The sequence below is a fragment of the Grus americana genome, chromosome 2, assembly GCF_028858705.1.
Source record: "Grus americana isolate bGruAme1 chromosome 2, bGruAme1.mat, whole genome shotgun sequence".
Lineage (NCBI taxonomy): Eukaryota > Metazoa > Chordata > Aves > Gruiformes > Gruidae > Grus > Grus americana.
The window spans coordinates 127063367-127084580 of record NC_072853.1 but is presented as its reverse complement, the minus strand read 5'-3'; the positions used below and the strand labels follow the sequence as shown (position 1 = coordinate 127084580).

At 45.0% G+C, this 21214-nt stretch overlaps 1 protein-coding gene across 10 annotated transcripts in view; it reads right to left on the bottom strand.

Moving 5' to 3' along the window:
- Positions 1-21007, bottom strand: part of THRB (thyroid hormone receptor beta) — a 176505-nt gene extending 155498 nt beyond the window's left edge. For 3 of the 10 annotated variants that reach the window (XM_054816300.1, XM_054816296.1, XM_054816304.1), the window contains exon 1: positions 7765-8007. The gene's annotated coding sequence lies outside the window, so the exon portion shown is untranslated. Of the gene's footprint in view, positions 1-7527; positions 7639-7764; positions 8010-16853; positions 17052-20894 lie in introns of those variants that run through there. The other 7 variants (XM_054816303.1, XM_054816297.1, XM_054816299.1 and 4 more) reach the window with 6 other exon arrangements.
- Between the last annotated feature and the right edge of the window lie 207 nt (positions 21008-21214).

Here is a 21214-nt window from a genome sequence, read left to right as displayed (position 1 = left end):
GAAGGCTAGCTCAGGGAACAGCGCTATAGAGAGGGTATGACCAGAGCCCTCCCTCACTCAGGAATTAGGGAATCCAGCACTTCCTTGCCCCAAGTCACACCATTCCCACCCACGCTTAACCTAGCAGAGAAAGCACTTCTACCTTCGCAAAACTGAAGTGTGTTTTGATATGAAACCTCTTGAAGAGATCACAGTAGAACCTTCTGCCTTGCAAAACACACTTGCACCATCCACCGACTGGAAAGGCACGGCCAGTATGGCTGCACACATATTCCCTGCATCCTACTGGAAGAGCGACAGCGGGTGAGTTTCATCTTCCCTGGGTAGAGGATGAAAGCAAGAGGGCTTCCCAGGAGGCATGACTATCAGAGCAGGCTCTGGGTTCTCCCAGAGTTCAGTGGAAACGAAGACAGCTGCCATCAAGACAGTATCTTGTGCAGCAGCCTACTTGACAAGAAAGAAGGCTTCATACATTTCAGAGGCTATCACCATTTTCGCCAAAGTCTCACAGCACATGCCAGTGGTCACACGCATATGCAGCAGAACTGCCAAGTAGCGGGGGGGTGAGGGATGAAGATGCCAAAAGGCAGTGGGACGGGGGACAAAACAACAACAATGAACCCAACACTCAGTAATGCAGAAAGATGAGACAAGAGCATAGGGTCTGGTCAGCACAACAGCAAGCACGACTCCTGTCGTTGACTTATCCCTTTTGGTGGCAAGAAGACCCTGTCAGAGGGAACCAGGCAGAAGATGACTCCAAGGACAGTGCAACCCACTCTACAGAAGCGTGGCAGCTGGCTTCAACATCTGCCAGGTTCAGCAATCAGGGCAACTGACAGGGCACCCTATGGGGAAATGAGGTTGAGGACGCCGTCTCCATGCATAGGACTCTTCAAGGAAAGAAAATGTCTCTAGCATCCCTGAGCTATTCTGGCAAAGGAGAAAAGTGTGAAGTATCTGAGGAAGGGGATTTTGGGGTGGGGGGAAAAAAGAAAAAAAAAGAAAGAGCTGAACAGTTTACAACAGTTGAATGCGAAGTTGGATAACCAGGTTAGATACCTTCATGGTGCAGAGCTAAGTGATTTTCAACTCAAAATTCACAATAACCAGTGACGAATTACAGTGACGTACAATTTACAGGCAAGGGCCACGTGCTCCTCATATTCCTCATAACCAGCTGCATTCCCTGTGATCCGATGTTCAGAAGTTTCATAGTTTCAAACAAAGTCAAGAGGAACTGTAGTTGTCAAACACAACTATTGCTACATAACGCTGAGCACCCTAAAAAGTGAAGCAGTAGCATCCATGGACTCCAAACCTTAATTTATCTGCATAATCAACCTTAATTCTGGTATTTCTTTTCCTTACTGCTTGATGTTGTAACCTTAATAATCAGCAACTTATGCAATTAAACAGTTGATCCAAGTCCTCTGGCCCAGCTAAGCTGTTTTATTCTGGTCACATAGAGCACTTCAATAAACCAAATCACTTCAGTAAGTCTCAACAGTGAAACAGGCACAACATACATTACATGCAGTTCAATGCTGCATAGGAAGTACTCTGTGTTCCAATGTAATTTTCTCTGTAGAAATAAAATTATACTTTAATATTTAATGGAAGTAATTATTTTGCTTTAAAAATTAAATTTGTCACAAGTAATTTATAGGCTAGTATTCTTGTAGTGCGTATGTGCATGGGCATGTATATTCTGGATTTACCGGGATACAACTGAACAGAATTTTTCTCTGTTTATCTAACTGGATAATGTGTTTCACCTTATCTTTTTTAGGAGAATAAATGCAACGTGGAAATTAAGATACCTAACTTAAAAAAGCAGGCTCAAGGTAAACTCTTCCATTTCCTGAAGCCATGAACAAAGTCATTCCAAGCCTTATACAGAAATGCTACAGCTCCTAAGTACACTGTGAAGCACCTTGCACGCAAACACAGCCCACTTTTAAAAAAAGATGTTTGAAATATTTAAAAAAATAAGAGCCAGGGATAAGTTAATATGCCATGGAAAGAAAATTATTTTAATGTAAAGCTAGAAAACGGCTGGTATGATGTCACACGAAGGCAAGAGTTGCAAAGAGGTAGGAAATGGACCAGGAATTCTAAAATTGTGCTAAAGGGCAGAGAAAACAACAATTCTAAAGACAAAATATCTTCAATTTATTAATGCTCACTCTTTCTATAGGTAGGAAACCAAGAAGCAGCAGCACTCCGTACCTGCTGAAGTACGGCTTGGCTGGAGCACATGGCAAGTAGCTGGCATAGCTGAGCCGAGGGAAATAACACAAAGTCACGGGTGGGAAGTGTGGAGTTAGTCTACTAAGGGAGGCCAAGGTGCAGGACCAAGCCAGCGTAAGAAAGATGAGAAGGTCTGCAAATCCATGAAGCATGTGAAAGGAAAAGGCCCAGAGTTCAAGAACATTGTACAGATGTAGATAATGAGAGCAAACATGACACATGACTCAAAGAAGCTGACTTGCAACGGTCACGAAAGCAGCTGTTCTTACCCACAGAAGTATATTTTTCTTGTGAATATTTTACAAAATGGTTCATCCATATGCGCGTCACTAAGATATCAGTTACTGAGCAATTGTCCAATGATCCAACTACTTATGTAGTTGAAAAGCACTTCTAATCTTCTCCAAAGAGCTTCCTCTATTTTCCTACACGGCAGCTGTTCCACAGCACATCCTGCAGTTGAGCAACGTTGTTGCCGTACCTGAGGCTTACAGCTCATTCCTACCAACTCCCATGAAGTAACCCAGAAGGCATTCAAACATCAGTGTTAAAATAGGCAAAAATATTTAGCAGGTGAGCAGAATTAATGATCTTCTATCCAAGATAGAAAAGCATGCATTGTGTACGCATACATATAAGTAATTTGGTTCTACATGTGCCAACTTCACTCCTTCCTCATCCAGCAAAGGAAAGACTTACATTTTGACTTTAAATTCACATGAAGAGACATTGATCTTCTCGCCCTGTTTTCCACCTTCCTATCAGGCAGCTTGACAATCAGTCCTTTTATTTCTTCCAATGGAAAACAGAACCCTAATTTATTGGGTTAGGTTCACCAGAGGACACAGAACAGTTCTGTAATCTAGAACGATCACACTGCTTTCGTGCGTATAATCTAATTATAACATAAGAGTATTTGCTGGTTTAGTTTATCAGTAAAAATTATTACAATTCTGTACAATTAAGACGCTTGAGGATATACAGTGATTTTTTTTTTAAACTGCAGTTTATTCCTTTATTCTTTGGCTAATTTATTGGTTTAAGTTTCACAGGACTTTTACTTTCTAATAAACTACAATAGGTCAGAGTAAAATGAGAATTTCTATGATCAAAAGCATTCAGAATTGAATACACAACTTAATTTTCTTATTTAAAAAAGGCATTTTACTTGCTTACAATTTCATCCTGTCTAGTTGCAGGCTGTTACATGCACTTTGGCAGTGGGACCATAAGCTGAAAAGGTTAACAACAGAACCAACTTTTTCAACTGATCTTTTTTCTTGCAGCGTCCCCCTACCATAACCATGTTTCAAGTAGAGCAGTGGTGGTGAGTAATGGAAACAATCTCATTCACGTGTTGTGAATTAAATGAGAGAAACAACTTCTGAAAGATTAAATTACTTTATTCAAAATGTCCTCTTGGACCACATACAAGCGATGAAATAACAGAGAATTGAAGAAATACAATTCTTTAATCTTTACACAGAAATTAAGTTTATTTATAGTCTGCTCTTGATTTTCATAAGAAAGGTTCTTGTAATACATGCGTTGCTTGTTTAGTTATCCCTGTAAAATGTGTAAAATCCTCGCTCATCCCTGAGAAGACAGAATATTTCTCTGCTGCACAATGACAAGTTCAAAAAGCATCAGAACCAGTACTGCCACACTAATGGCCTCGTTGATTATTCTACTAACTTCTTTGGTGGGATAAATGAACCCAAGCAGACCCTCCCAGACTAACATACCTATACTGCATTCTCCAGAACAGACCTCCTCAACCACTCAGAGCTACTTTTGTAACTACTGGTTACTTCAGTTAACCACATAGAAGGAGGAGAGTACCTTCATGACTTAGCAGAATTCTGCTGTCCTAAACCTGAAGAGCTACTGAACGACATTATTTATTGATTTATTTGAACGGGGCCACAGAGGAGAGAATCTAGGACTGCATATGTAACCACTTCCAATGTTTGGACAGAAGGGAACAAAGACGAACTGCGGAAATACTAAGAAAAAATCTTTCTTGATCAGTTCTCAGACCCTGTCTAACAGAAAATTCATAAATTCAGATCCTGACCATACTCTCTGGAAACGCCTGACATGGATGTGCTGCCTCGTTCCCTGCGGGTAGGTGGACAGCGCCCCAGCGGTATCTCCTCTGTTCCTCCAGACACCAGATGCTCATATGCTTTGAAAATCCAGCACGCAAAAGGACAAGACAGAGGAAATACGCAGTTCTGCATTGCTACTCTGCATCCTGCAGCATAGCTCTGCCTTTTGCCATGACAGCCATCTCCTATTAAAAGAGTAAATTACTTTGGCTGGAAGAATTAGCACTTCCCAAGTCCTGAAGGAAATCCAAGACACGAGGTTTCACAGAAATTGTGCTACCTTCCTTCTCATGCCTTCCCTCATCTCAGACTATTTACCTGAGCTGCTTTCATATGCATGCCTCTTTTGCCTTCTTCAACTTCTAGTAATAAGCAAACCCCAAATCAGTAAACCAGAATATGATGGAGGAGAGATAATGAGCTCCAGAATTTCCTTTTCCAAGGAGCCAAAATTCCTGGTCTCACCCTTCCGGTAGCAAATGAGATTCTTGCTGGAGGATGTCCTGCCTCAAATCAGGTGGCTTTTTTGAGGTTTCATCTCTTGATTCCCTTCCAAATAGAATCAAATTTCAAGACAGGCCACACTAGACAATAAACTCTGACAAACTTCCATGATTTAAGTTTAGTAATCCTTCTCCTCCCTACTTTTCTCTTGGCTGGGTTTTTACATACAGCCAAGAGGAAAAATCCTGCTCATCATCAACAACAGGGAAGCCCGGAGAGGATATATGCCTACCACAGGTATGTGTTATTCTGCAAGCTTCTTTATGGAACACCAGTGCCTGTTACCTAACAACTTTCTCCCCCTCATCTTTTAAAAAAAAAAAAAAAAAAAAAAAAGCAACAAACAACCATATACTGAACAAGGGAAGTACAATATGCACATCAGAGAAAGCATGTCTTACAACTGTCCCACTACCATAAACTTTTTGAAAAATATCTGAAGAAACCTGTCTGCATGGTAAGCAGCCTTCAGTGAAAGCAGATTCACTTTTCCCAAAATCCCCTATTTTGGGGGGAATTTGGAAAAAGCATATATGTTGTCCTCACATAAGAGGAAGTGATCAGATAATAAAATTAATGCTGTAACATATAAAAGAGTTAACAAAAACACCACCACCTTCTACTCAGCAAAAGAACATTCCCACATGGGAGACGGAGACAGCACAATAAATTTGACTTTACATAATGACTTGGATATGCAAAGAATTTCAAAAGCACTGAACAATTTGGAGTAGCCATGATGTGCTCAACACTAGCTCATGCAAAACTTGATCCAAAACCACTAAAAATCAATGGGAGATTTTTCCATCGACTCTTAACAGACTTTGGTTTGAGCCCTTTCAGCTCTGAACATCAGAGTTCGCACAGTTAAAGGCCAATGCAAACCACAGCTAAATCCTCCCTTTTCCACCATGGAGCCATAGGATGTTTAAATTTCTTTGGGACCATCCGGCAGCAGCGCCCTCGGTTTCACAACTGGTATGTCAGGACTAGATTATTCCATCATTAGCAAGTAACAATGGAACACACCAGCTCATCCAAAGGTCACCAATTCAAATAAACTGAAGGAAGGCTGAGACTAATTTAAGGGTCCCGGGACTAATATAAAGGGTGATTTTGAGCCAGTTAGTAGAAACGAAAAAAAAAAAAAAAAAGTCTTGTGAGGAAGGAAGTAGGCATATCCAGTTTCACAAAACTTTTGTTGTTACTGTGCCTTAAACAGCTATTCTATGAGAAAATGAAGGGCTATACCTTCCAGTGACTTAGTGCAGCTTCCTCACTTTAAAAGAGGCTATACATTTAAATAGTTATATTATTTACAGTCCAAAGGAGAGAACTCCAGCCTCTCACTGTAAGGCAATATTGCCAACTACTGCAATTGCATTGATTATGATAAAGTCTCCCGAAAATTACCTTTTTACTATGGAAATCTCTTATAAAGAACAAACCTTTTGCTCTGTTTTGATATTTTTTTTCCTCAAATGTTTATTCAGAAGTTGGAGTTGGGAAAACAGGAACCAGAAAATCTAGTAAATTGTCTCAACAGACAAGTAGTACTGAACTGCAAAAGGAAAACAAACCATTTTATGAAAAGATCCACAGTCTATCAATTATGCAAACATATATTTATGACAGACTAAGTTTTGTAAATAAAAGCTAAATATATTACTATAACTAGCAGATGGCTCAGTTTGAACGTATGAATTTTGTGTTAAGTTAAATTAATAAAAGGAATCACACGTATACTGTAGAAAAAAAAGTCTCATTCACCTTCCTGAGTCAGAGCTGGTATTTATTACAGCATTTTTAACCCGTGTTTCTCCTCCACCGCCTGGATCCCAGGAGTGCAAACAAGGTTTCTGGGGACCAGGGGTCTATCGGGCTCCTGCCACTCACCAGAACAGGTGCGATCGTTTCTACCGGCAAATGGCTTCTTAGGGCTGACCATTTTCCCTTCTCCTTTTTACTCATACGCTGCCTGATCAATCCTCCCACAGCAGCTTTCAAGCCTTCCTCTTCTATATTTAGTTAACAATTAACACATTTGGCTTTTTAACTTCACGGATTTCTGTTGTGGTTGTTGTTGTTGCTTTAGAAAGTCAAATAAAACTTCAATGGATAAACTCTTAACGGGGAAATACCACCTATGCTGCAAACATAAATAAATAAGGAAACGCCGGCAGACACGCACACCGCCGGCTGCCCCCTCCACCTCCCGGCACCACCGACCCCCGCGGTGATGAATACCGGCGGGTGCCGCCGTTCCCCTCCCCGCCCTCCCCGCCGGGCCGGGCCGCCGCTCGCCCCCCGCCGCCCCCGGATGCTGCGGCCGGCCGGCCGGCGCCCCGACGGGCCGGCGGATCTCTCTTCCCCGAGAGCGTTTGCGCGCTTCTGCCGCCGCTTTCCCCGCCGGTGACGGCTAAATATAGTGAGCGGCCGGGGAGCGCGGAGTGCCTCCTCCGCAGTCCACCCCCCCCGGGATGGGGGAACGGCCCCGACGGGGGCCAGCGCGGCGTGCCCCAGGGGCGCCCCGGGACGCCAACCTGCGGGGATGGCACCCCCTGCCCGCCGCCGGAGCGCCCGCCCACGCCTGCGGCCGGGGCGCGCTGCAACCCCCCCGCCGCGCCGCCGAGCGGGAGCCCGCGGCCGGGTGACTTACCGGCGGAGCGGAGCGGCTCGCCTGCCCCGCGCCCCTCGCCGCCCGCCCGCCCGGGCGCGGCGCGGTGCCTCTCGCCGCGTCCCTCCCGCCAGCCGCCGTCTGGCTGCGGACGTGACCTGGATTCCCCCCCGCCTGCGCCGCCACCGCCTCCCGCGGGGCCACGCACACGCCTCGCCGCGCTGCGCCCCCCCCGGCCCCGCCCGCCCCGCCGCCGCCGCCGCCGCCGCTGCCGCTCACCTCCGGCTGCGGCGACCCGCCTCGCCTCCGCGCCTCCTCGCCGCCCCGAGCGACGCGCGGCGGAGCGGAGCGCAGCGTTACGCAACGCACCCCGCGGCCCCTCCGCGCCGCGGAGAGGGTCGCCGGGAGGCGGGCGTGGGGCGGAGGGAAACCGCGGCTGAGCCGGAGCCGAAGCCGCCCCCGGCGGCCACTTGTAGCGCCGCTGGGGCTGGCGCCCGCAGGCGGCCGGGATCCCCCCGACTGCGCCGCGGTACGGCGGGCGGCGCCCGGGCAGGGCGGGCCCCGGGGCGCCGCCGAGTCACCCCTTCTCCCCGGGGGCCCGGGCGGCGGCGGGGTGCGCGGACGGGGCTGCGGGCGCGGTGGGAGCCGCCGCGCTTCTCTGCCACGAAAATTAAAATCCCGCGGCGGTGACGCCGCAACATGCGGCCGTGGATCGCCCTGACAGAGGGGCACGGGCATGGGCAGAGGAGGAGGAGGGAGGACTCCGCCGTGGTCAGACGCTGAAGGCGGCGGCCTCCGTTAACAACTTTGCCGTGCCTCAGCCGCTGGAAGCGGGCACCCGGGCCAGCCGCGGCTTTGCGCAAACACGCAGTCAAAGGGCTGTTTGACTGCACCTTCTGCATCCTGCCGGGCCGTCCCGGTTATTTACCGCGTGCCTTCCCCCGAGAGGCTGTCACAGGCGCACCGGCCCCAAGGCCTCCGTCCCGGGGTTGCAGGCAGCCCCGGTGGGCGCAGACGGCTGGAGGCTCCTTCTTTGCAGGGATGCCCAGCGAGGCTCTCCCCGTGACGCCACGTCTCTGGGCTTGGGGAACCAGCCCGGCCCTGGGCCTGGGTGTGAGGGCGGGTGGGCAGGCAACCCGCCCTACAGACAGCGGGGATGAGATGGGCTGTAACCAGCATACCCACTCTGACAGGAAAACGAAGGGTGATGAGCCTCTGGCCTACAAAACTGGGGGAAATGAAGTCTCAGAAACAGGATCGCTGCACCTCAGCCCAGCACAAATGCTGGTTCTTGCTTCTGGCAAGGCAGGCAGTTTTAGGAGGCTGTACGTTCCCCGGTCTCCAGTCATGCTCGGAAGGATGTGCTAGGAAAAAGATGACAGTGCATCCCTACCACCCATCTCTAATTCATGAGGCAGGGAAAGCGAGGAAGGAGAAGTACCCAGAGCCTCATTAACAGCTATCAGCTTGAGCGAGTAAGATGGCGTCTGAAGTAACAGGCGCGAAAGCAATAGCTACTTGAAAGAATAAGATCGGTTTGTTTTTCCTTAAGGAATTACAGGAATATTAAACCCTTCTTGCAGTTATAAATCATTTAATGCAAATCATTTAATCCAAACAGAATTTTTACAGGCTCATGAGGCTCACTCATTTTGCCAAGAGTGAGTCATGTACAAATAAAATGAAACCAACAAAGAAAAGAGCTCTCATACCATGTGTATGTGGGTGATCCTTTGAAAAACTTGTAATTATTTTTTTAACTCTACCACAGCCAGGAAGACAGGTTTGTGAAGCAAGAGCAAACCTTGATAACTGAGCTGTAGCCCATCGACGTCTAGTTTTTCCTTCACCCAGAAAGTAACACAACAGGTCCCTTGTCAGGCCGACGACAGCCACGGCATGACTAATCTATCAGCAGCCCCTCAAAGGCCACAGTTTCAAACCAAGTTGTGTAGTGACATACTAAGGAAGCAAAAGACTTTTCAAAAATATGAAAATAATGTTAAGTGATTAATACTTAGTAAAAGAATGCAGTAGGCAGTTAATCCCTCACTTACGGGTTAGTTAAGGACATGAGTTAAACTTCATTCTTTGCTCCCCATGTCATAAATATGTGCTGCTAAACACAGAGCACAGCGTGAGCCAATGGGGTGGTGATGCACTGCTCTGAAATGACTAAAATGCAGGGACACAAAGCCATGTGATGGTGAGAATGGGAGCCTTAAAATGTGTCATCATGCTCATCGAATGAAACCGATCCGGAACGCCATTCACTGATGGCAACAGCAAATATTTGCGGATACTAGAGAAGTACGGCTTCCTAGTATATTCTGATGCCGACTCCCCACATCACTTGGAAGAGATATGTCAGAGTTTCTCAAAGCACTCCTCTAGCCACCTAGTTTGCATTTTAACACGAGGACAGATGCTGCTGGGTCCTCACACGACCACAGTCTCCCTTCCACCTGCTTGGCCAGAAGATGATGGTGCACAGGGACTGTACGTCCCCCACGTGCAGTAGGACAGAATCAGGAAAGGAGTCCCAACAGCATTTTGGTAACAAGTCAAGGGGTTGGACTTAGGGCAATACAGCTGCCCAGGTCCGGTGCGTGGTGTGGACACCAGTGGAGCAGAGGGCCCCAGATTTATGCAATCCAGAACCTTAAGCCCTCTGTGACTTTCAGTATCAATGGCCCCACCAGTGCCTGAAACGCCACTCCCACCTGGCAGAAAGAGAGGTCCTGTTCTTCCCTTCAGGAGTTTGAGGGAATCTCTGCTTGCCTTGTTGCTACCAGGGACATGCCATGCCTACTATGCATTCACATAAATGCTGTCCTTACGCAGAGACTGTGAGACGGGGGTGCAATACAACTACAGAGCATGGAGAAGAGCCTCTGAACCCCTGCACGATCTGTACTGCCTGTCCTGGAGTGGGCACGAGAGTGGGAGGGATGGTGGAGGGGAGGAGCACATAGCTTGTACAGCCAGGAGAGTAATGACAACATTTTCCTCCTCCCTGAGAACGGAAGTTCAGGTCATCTACAGGCATAAGCTCCCACTGCATCAGTTATCCATGGGCTGTGACTTTGTTCACAAATACAGGAGTCAGAAACTTCCTTCAGTTAAAAAGCAACCTCATCAAATGACCTCATCAAACAAACGAGAGCTGGACCAGGAGAGCATAGGTTGTAATCCAGCTCTGGGATGAGCTGGAGGAGAATCTGTACATCTTTCAGGGCATAAGGCTCTTGTCAATGACACGGTATTTTTTCTTTTGCATTTTAACACAATGACATAACTTGGTGGATTTCAGCTTTTTACCCCTTATTGCTCTCAATTCTCTTCTCCTCCTAAGTATTTTTTGTCTGGCTTTCATACCTCGGAGATGGGCAGGCAGGGGAGAACTTCAGTTCAGCTGGGCTTTCTAATGGTAATAGACATCTTGCATCTGCCATCAATTGGCAGATTGCCTTGTTACTGGGTATTTTGATTTTTTTTCCCTACGGATCTTTGATTTTAGAACGGTTGCTTGGCAAACCAGTTCAGATACAAATGACTTTGTGTTTTTCTCAGAAGTATTACACACCTCATCTGTTCTTTTCTGAGGAGGGGTGTTACTAATTTGTTTATACACAAGCAGGCAGATAGAGGCAATGGAACACAAGCTAAAGAGGCAGCTGAATCACTTGACCACCTAGCACACATTATCTGGTAGACAGAGGAGCCCTTAATCACTTTCTGAAGCAAGGTCTTACAAAACATGCACGTTTTCTTATTACTTGTAATTTCTCAGGCCTCTTACTTCCTCAGTCCTCTGAAATAGCATGTACTACAGTGCATGGGAAAATGGCGATTGAAGATGAAAACAGTTATAGTAAAGCAGCACAAAGTGTCACTACTTTAAGATCACTCTGGAGTCTGCTGATTAAATGAGAACCTCACCTTTTGGCAGACAAAGAGAATCCAAACCATTTTGTTTTAAAAACCTTACAAGGAATGTGAAAATCAGGAAGCATCCATGTCCCTTTTCAATTTTTAGCCTACCAGTAGTGAGTCAGCACAGCAGGAAAGCATCCTGTGTGGGTCCCTCTTTAACCACAGATAACTAGTGCTTATACACACAACAAAACTACCGGGCAGTACATGAATACAATGACTTTAGATGCATTTCCATTTATTATTAATGATAGCTGAGGCCAATCTTCTCTAAATGCCATGAAAGACTTCAAAACATTTTGGTGTTAACTGAAGGTATTTGGCCAACATCCTCTAGTCTTTGTCTGGGGCAAACATCCATTTCCTGAAAAAAAATGATAATAAACTGCTAACATTATATACTGCTTAACTTTAATTCTTTTCCTCTTTGATTTCCATTTTACCATAGAGTGTAATATACATCCATTTGGAGATTTCTGGGGAACCTAAAAATAACCTAACGTAATAATACTTTGTTTTTGCACAGAGATCCAATTCCATCCTGCCATCAGAATTCGAGGGGAACCACAGCGGATGTGTGAGAACAGAAGAGAAATGAATGAAAATCAAGACAAATGGGAAAGAAAAATAAATAACCAGAAGGAAAGCAAGAGAGAGAAACAAACCTAGAGGCACAATCTAACCTCCAATGCACAGTTCATATCCATTTTTGATCTTCCATGCAAAAACACAGCAGGGAATTTTTTTCAAGTTATGCAGGGATGCACATGGCACAGGACATTAGTGATCAGTCCACAAAACCAAATGAACAAGGGCAAAAAAATCTGAACTGAAAGAAAACCAGCAAGACTAAGTTATCACCAAAACCTATATTTAAGATTTGTGTTTCTAAATTGCAGCAACAAAGTATTGGGGAAAAAGTCCTAGCCCTCCTCCACTGAAGCAGGCTTCCAGACTAAATAGGAATTTGTGCATATTCTCCTTTTTATTGCAAAAGCTGTTTTACTATAAAAGGCTATTTGGACTGTCATCAAAGCATGATGTGGAGGTTCAAGAAAGTTCAGACAATTTATGGTCAATAAGTCTATCAATGGCTAGTAAACATGATGATGCAATCCAGTGAAATCTCTGGCTCGGGAAATTCCCATAACCTCTGACTGCCAGAAGTTAGGAAATCCTACACTTGTCCTGTTTCTTCCAGCCTTTCTGCAAGCATCCTCTACTTGTCAGAGTCAGTCAAAGGCGACCAGGCTAGATGGGCTACTGTAGTAAACAAAAACAGTAGTTCATACTTCTTATGCTCTGAAGAGATGATCGAGGCCATTCTTGTCACATTATGCTGCCACCTGTGATGAATTTTTTAATGATCGAAGTCATGGCTTCAAATCTCATAAAAATGGTAGTGGACCTTGTTTGGATTTCCCAAAAATACACAGCAGAAGCAACTCCAGAGTAATAAATTAATATTAATGGCAAAAGTAGATGACAAATGGCAGGCTTCATTAGGTCAGATCTGTAGCCTTTCCTTCATACTGAATGGGATGGACAAAGGGTGAGATGGGCACACTAATAAGGACAGTCCATCAGGCAAGAAGAAATAGCATTTCACTGACCTGCAGAAAAGTCTCTAGTTTGAGGTGGGTGTGATAGCACCAAAAGCTTCGCACACAGTTCTGTTTCAGTGGTGGATAAGGGACATCTCTGTCGAGAAGACTCCAAGCAAGAGTGAATGCAGCTCTGAGAGAAGGTCGAGTAAGAAGATGGCTAGAAGTCCTACTGAAACCAGATCCCTTGTCCCAAACCACTGCGGTTTTAGTTAAAAGATTAGGGCTTGGAAAGGCTCCTGCAGTTGGAATAATTATAACTGGGTTTCTCTGAGGGAAAGCTAAAACCCACTGGGGAGAGGCTTGATTTTGGAGGCCTGGCAGAAGCAAGAGCTTTGCAAGTTCTCTCATTCCTAATCTAAGACCATATGGAGCTCAACTACCAGGTGGGTGGGTGTATTAATTGAGGGAATGTGCAGTTCGTTGTATTCTAAACGAACTTGTTCTTTATAAGTGAGCATTACTATGGAAAACCCTGCAAGAAACATAAGAGATGCTAGGAAACAATCTCCACCTCTAAAAATAACAAAAACTAGGAATTGAGATTCCACCTTTCTACTAAGCTCAGAACATAACGTAGAAGCCTGGTATCTCTTCTGTGGAGAAGATGAGGACATCTACTCATTTCAGTAAGTGAAAACCTGTAAAATCACACACACTATCATCTTTACATTCATTCTCCATCTCTTGCTTTAGCAGTATTTTGCTAAGCTTTATTTTAGCAGGCCTAAAACCTGAAGTGAATGAGATCACTTTACCATCTTCATCCCGAATCCAATCATAGCTGGATTCCTGGAATAATTCAGAGACACGCACAGAGTTTTCATTGAATTATTTTGGTTCCTAAGTTCTCTTCAGAGGAATGGAAGAGAAATATTACCGTGGTGCTAGCAGAAATGCTATAATGGTAAAGCACTATAATTCTATTATTTTAGAATGGCTGTTGCCATTTTTTGCTCCAAGTATTGCATGTAGTGGTGTATATATACCTGCTCAGTGTAATATGTAGCGTTGGTACAGTTCCAACAGTCGTATTTCAGTAAATGCCAGTTTAAACATGATATGCCTGACATACAAGAGGAAAGCGTCTTCTGAGTGTTGATTATGGGCTTCATGTTGTGATATTTATGCTAATAATGTCTGAAAAAAGCAGTTCCTTCCCCTAGAAAACCTGATCTGCCAGGAATCCCAGAAGATGCTTTGGAGGCCAGCTTGAAAAATCTCTCTGTAGGACCTGCCAAGGTAGTATCCTACTTTAGTCAAAACTCTGGCTTTTCAAGTGACCTTACCCAATACAAACATGCTGCAGCACAGTGGCGGTGTTACCCAGTGTGCATAAACCTTTGCAGAGGAAAGTACTTCAGTACTAAAAAGTATAGCAAGTCATAGCATAGCAGTCAGCAGTGCTATACTTTTTTATAGTTACCTGGTCAGCCAAAACCCAATAATACTAAAACTAGAAAGCTAATTATGACCCAAATGGATGAGAAGTATTATGGAAACACCTACAGATCCTACCTGGTGCGCTCAGACCCACGGCTACGAACTCCTGCAACAAATTAGAAACTGGCGCTACAATAATAGCTGGGTATCTCATTTCTTTAGAATACATCTGAATGAGTAAAACATGAACAAACAAGCAATGGATGAGACAGGTAAGAAGCTAATTTCAACTTGCAGGAACCTCCTGCTTGTTAACTTATCCACCCTAGTCAGCCCTCTGACTGCAGAAAAAGCTATCAGCCAAATCTATACTCATGTACCAGGGCAATAAACAAATCAGAAATGCACAGAGACGGGCTGAACAACTTGCATGTTGTTTTTAAAGTATCTTTATAAAAAGGAGAACATGGGGAGGAGCTGGGGATGATTAGAAACTGATGATGGCATACGCTGCCTGCTTTTCCTCCCTCCAAACATATCAACTTCATTTCTTTCAATTCACTAGGTCTTCAAACACAGCAAAAGCAGCTACTTGTTCTTTCTAAAAACTTTTAGAAAGCTGGCACTTATACTTTTAGCACTGTGAAGAGGAAATAAACCTTTGAGGAAATCTTACCTGTTAAAACCTCTTTTTAATGGTCTAATGATTTTTTAAAAACAATTTGAATTTTGCCAAAAATGTCATTACAAAACAGAATGAAAGTGCTTCTCCACCCTGACTATACAATTTCTGAAACAACATAATAATCATCATGTGTATTTACTGTTCATTACAGTGGCATGTTTCATCATTCAACGTTGAAAATGTCCATTAATAAAATAGCATTCATTGGTTTTATAACAATTCCAATTCAAAATCTTCTTTTTGGAACTCTAATTGATCCTCCAAATGAGCTTTATTAATCATTGACAGAAAACTGGCAAAATCCTACCCCGTACTTTGGCAACCTTTCAAAATGTCCAATTAGGTCAAATCAAGAAAGCCCTAGAAACCAATTACAGCAGCAGTTCTAAGCCAAAAAACCTCACTGTATTCTGAAACTGCAACATTATAAGAAAAAACCCCAAACCAAAACCCGCAGTCATCATCTGGTTGTGCACCTGAAATACCACCTCCATAGAAATGTGCCAAATGGCCACTCCTTCAACCACATCAATTAATGGTATTTGCTCACAGATTTTCTTTATCAGTGTCATAAATGTCACCAGGCAGTTCACCATAAGGAACAGCGCCAGCCAGTTCCTTAATCTGTCAAGCGAACACTTGCTCCCCTTCAGCAAGAGTTCCTACACATCTCATCTTCAGTGCTCTAATTTCACATGTATACAAAGTCTTCACCTTTTAATGAATTTCATGTATTCTATATCTCACCTGCATGTTTGTACATTAACAAATATGTTGACAATGTGATAAAAATAATCTTGGCGGCAAGAACAATAGCGACCTTTATCTAACTTCTCAAGAATGCGATCTTTGCTTCTGCAGTACTACTGCACGTACAGCCATAGGTGCTGGTGGGCTGGTGAGGTGTGTGTTGCTGCCAATCCTAATCCCACCACCCACAGTTAAGAATTAATTAGGACTTGAAGATGCCAGAGGGAGGCAAAACAAACAAAAATAGCATTTTAATTAACTGTAAACAATAATTATAATTCTGCATTATGTTTAGCATCTGCACATTTCTAGACTTACTGCAGTGACTCTGAATCTAATGAGATCATCCAACAAAATCCCAGAGGACTGGACAGATCTCAGATCCTAAGTACATCTCCTATCATATCTCAAAACAGTAAATAATTCATGCATCCTTATTGTGAAGACCAGTAATTAAAAATAATTTAAAAAATAACACTGTAAATGAACCGATATCCATATACCCTGGCCAGACTAAGGGAGAACAAAATGTGCATACATATAGTACAAGGGTTTTGAGTTTCCTATTCCAGATGTACACCTGCTCTGCAATTTCATAACACAATGGTCCTCACTTTACTATACTTAGTTAGTTAGTTGGTTATTTATTTATTTACTTATTTACAGTTCTCTTTTACCTTTTTTGTTATCCTCTTTTAACCTGCCATTATACTAACATAATTAAGAAGGTGGTGTTATACAGCATTCTTTTGCTAGAGTCACAAAAGTTATTTCTAACGTTTTCCACTCTGATTCCCTTCTAATTACAACGTTGAGACACAGAACCCTCTAAGTTTCTTCCTATCTATTTTAGTTACTCGGTTTTCTCTGCCATTCGATCTTCAGCTGGCTAGTTTACAAACTGGATCTCATCAGTTCATCTCAACACGAAGTATTACATTCCCTCAACTCATGCTTGAAACAGTCACCTGGCATTCAGAAGTCAAACCTCTTAACAAAAGTCTCCTTACCTTCACCAGGAGGACAGGTAAACTTCCTGAAGTTTTACTTTACCATGAGCTTGATCAAGGGAAACCACCGGGACCTAGCCATACAGAAGAAAGCCAAGGGTTTCTCTTGCGCCCATCTCTAGAAACCTGAGGGAAGACATCTGACTGAAGTAACCACGTGGCTTTTGTATTCTGTCATCTTCCAAAAACGGCTAGACCAAACCTCTTAACATATATTAATTACAGCTAAAACTTTAATTCACAAAACAAAGATAACCAAATTCATGATACCATTTATATAATGGACTCAGTATTACAGCCCCCAATATCTCATTTGAATTCTAGCCACTACATGGCAGACAACTGCAATGGTTTAGCTAATATGTTGAAAGCTTTGTGTGGATCCTTTTCCTCCTCCCATTATTTGTTTACTAAGCCATTAATATAAAAATCAGGAAATGTTTGGAAGATCCCGCCTATCTCTAGCCCTCTTTCAGCTTGAGTTTCATAGGTTCCTCACGTTTCATAGGTTCATAGGTTTCACGTATTCTCCCTTACATTTTGCTAAACTAGTAGGTAGAGAAGATTAACTGATTAGGAATGGTATTCTTAATGTTTTCACTTCGATAGCACATTTTTTGAAATGCAAATTGAAGACTTATAACGGAAGTATTAAGAACTTCATAAAACAGAAAAAAAAGCCTGGTATGTATTCAGGAAGCAAAGGTCACACCTAAGTGTAAGGTCTATGTCAGGATGTATCCTAATATAAGGATATCTTTTGTTAGAATGACTGCCATTATTTATGACTGATTGCAAATGTGGCTGAATTGCTTTGCTGACCTGGAAAGGTCAGGAAGCTTACTCCATACATCTTGGTTTTCCTCTCATTTTATTTATGTCATGCCTTTTCTTTAACCGTCTATACTCTCGTAACTGCACCAATTCGCTACTTTTGTCTTCCTACAAAAGCTTTCCTTCCATTTTCCTTTTTATTCATGTATTTTTTTTTTCTGTGATGGTAACAAACACCCCATTAAAAGTGCTACATTTCCTTTGGGTGGATGAAGAAACCAGTAATTGCCCCCCTTTCTTTAAATGAAATGCTATTTTGCCATGGCCCAAAAGGCCCAGTTTGGTACGAGATAGCTATCGGCTGCTGCTCCCTTGTCTGAGGGACATCCTGTAGCAGACCATACCTCGTAGTCACATACGTGCTGCTGTACAAGAGCTGCTGAACCCCAGCCCCTATCACAGTTGCTCCTTCTGGTTAGAAATAGCCTCACAATCCTTTTCTTTCAGATGTATATCAAATCTGTATTTCCTATAAGTACCTTCGGTTTGTAGGCCCCCTAAGGGGACTTCCCATTTTTCCTCCTTAACTTTTTCAGCCTTTTCCTCTGACATGCCCCAGTTGGGGCAGATGATACACCATTCTGTATCAGCTGTTTTCCTGCTTAGTCCTTTCCCCTTTCCTGGAAATGCAGCACTTAGCACATGCAGGAATTTCTCAGCTTTCTCCAGTGCATCTTCGTTTGCCCAGAAAATAAAACAGTAAGATCTCAGGGCCTGAGGTTCTAGTTTTATGTGCCATCCAAATAGCAAAACTAGCCCACAGTTCCCTAGGACAGAAGTTTTGCATCTCTCCCTCCCAGACAAAAGTCTCCAGGAAGGTCTGTAGCAGTTCAGCTACCTACTTATGCTCCGTTTCCCTCTCTCTTTTCTTAATCCTTTTCCACAACTTTTCTACAAGCTACATCTCTTTTTGTGCCTTACTTAGGTTGATCTCCAGAATGTGACAATTCGCATGATGAGAATAAATGTAATTCATCTCCTTTGTCTCAGCTGCTTTCTGAGTAATACTAACCTGTGTCTTTTTTGTTTGAATCTCTTAAGCTGGTCAACTCCAATATTACCTTCTGAAAATGTTTGTTACCTGCAGCACTTCTTTTTAATAAAAGGTTTCCATCATTATCAAAGATATTTCTTTGGATTTCACCTTTTTCCCAGCCTTTTTTCTCAAATTTTTTCCATCTCAGCTTTTTTCCAGGGAAAGAAAAAAAAAAAAAAGCATTGTTGTATTACCAGGTTCCCTTTCTTTCTTTCTTTCTGCGAGGCCTTATTTTTTAAGAGATTTCCTTTTTAAATCTGAGACAATATGTCTTTCTTCATTTCCTTAATAAATCCTGATACCATTTCCCAAGCCTTTTTTACTAACAATGCCTTCTCATTTATCCTGTTCAAGTTTTATCTCAACTGCTCAGCGTAAGTTTATATTAGAAGTTGTATATTTTCATTTTATGTTTATTGTATGATGAAACAGACCAAGACCTTAAACTTTTGCAGTCCAACATGCTGTTGTGCTTTGAATTCTTACCGAGTCTTACTCCTTCTGGAAATCTTTCTTGCATAGATAGACTCTAATTTTAAAGATACACAGTATCCTTCTGCTTTCCTTTGCAACTAGTTTAGTGCCTCAGTCTCCTGCAGTATTTTCTTTCAGGTATAGTTTCTGGGGAAAAACTCTTTAATACAAGAGTTGTGATTTAACTATTCTATACTGCTTTCTTTTCATCGAGGCTCCTTCTGCTTTTCACTGCCTCCTGATTTCTCCAGGGCACAACAGACCCACACTGCACAACCTTGCAGAGCACCCTTCTGTGATGACAGTGGTCATCTCACAACATATGGCAGTATTTGGACCTGGGAAAGCCCTATTTTCTCACTAGAACACTGTTTTTCTGGTCATATGGTTGGGGCACAAGTTACAGGGACATTTTTTTTTTTCCCAGAGGTGTTTTCCTAGTCTAATAAATGAATCTCAGTATTTTATCAGAGCCTTAGTAAGCAAGAGCTGATCCTGCCTTCCTCGCGGCTGATGGTATTTTGCCAGCGTTTTGGTGAAAGGAAGCTCTGCCCCTAATGGAGGACGATTGTGCCATGACAGAGATGCAAGACAGAGAGCCAGGACATGCAGCCTCTTCTCAGCTCTGCCACCTGTTGCTGCAGGACTTAGGGTAAGTCACTCCATATTCCTCTGTCTTGCATTTTGCACATAGTGTATACTCTGTGACAGTTTGTTTACATCTCTCCCAGAGAAGCATCCCACAGAACACACTATGCAACTGTCTGTCCTTTCCATGGGGTATCAAGTTCACTTGACTGGGAGGCCAGTAGCACTCCCTTTTTAAAAAATATTGGTTAGTTATCCTTTATAGTCACAAGTACGATTAACAAACAGCATTACTACATTCATAAAGAGGTTCTTACAACTTTTGTCCCAATTTGTCAGCTGGTCACAGAGTATGGTCTGGCATGATAACCCTATGCAGATGTTGTCATCTGTGACCTGAACTCCCCAGCGTTTCTCAGCCATCTCCATGCGACCATCCCAGCTGAGCTCCGCGCTCCCACACGCACCGCACAGGGCAAGTAGCGTGAAGCCGCTGGGAAGCAGCGCGGCCCCTCCTGCAAAGTCTCTGCAGCTCCCAAGGGTGGGGGAAAGGGATGAACTCTGCAGAAATAACAAACACGACGTAGCCCTTCCTGAAGCCTGTTTTCTTCCCGTGTAATGAGTAAATACATCGGGTAAACCGAAGGGGCGGGGGACAATGAATAGTTGAGGCTGCCCTTGCAGCTCCAGCCCAGTCCTCGCACCCGCGGTCAGCGCAGGGAGCCCCGGGGCCAGGAGGGGAGCTCCGGCACGGCTGGGAAGGGGGGAGCAGCATTCCCCGGGCGGCAGCACACCGGGCCTCCCCGCCCCGGCGGCACGCCGGGCCCCGCGCTGCGGGGACGGCCAGCGGCGCCGCTCCCGCCCGGTCCCCTGCATCCCCCGGCGGTGCGCAGCCGTCCCGGCCGAGCGCCGGCACAGGAGAGCGGCCCCGGCCCCCCGCCCGGCCCGTCTGCGGAACCCCCGCTCGGGCTTCCCGCCCCACCCGGCCGCTGCTCTGTCCCCTCCGGCCCGGGGGGCTCCCCCCGGCCCCGTCGCCCCAGCCGGGGGCCGGCGGGGACAGCGTGCCGGGCGGCAGCCGGGGGAGCGGGAAAGGACGCGGGGAGTCTCACCTGCCACAGGCGAGCGCCGAGCGGGAGGCGCCGAGGCGGCTGCGGCGCTTCCTGCGGCGGGAGGCGGGCGCTGTCCCCGGCTGACCCCGCGCGGGGGGGGGAGGCGGCGGCGGGACGCGGGGACGGGCCGGGCAGGCGGCCGCCTCTCCGCTGGGGAAGGAGAGAGGGAGGGAGGCGGCCGGGAGCGGGGCGGGCGCGGGCAGCGGCGGGGCCGAGCGGAGCCGTGTGGCGCGGCGGCCGGTGACCGCTCTGGCGCTGCGCGCTGTCATGGCAGCGCGGCCTGGCGCGGCGCGGCGCCACACGGCTCCCGGCGGCGGCCC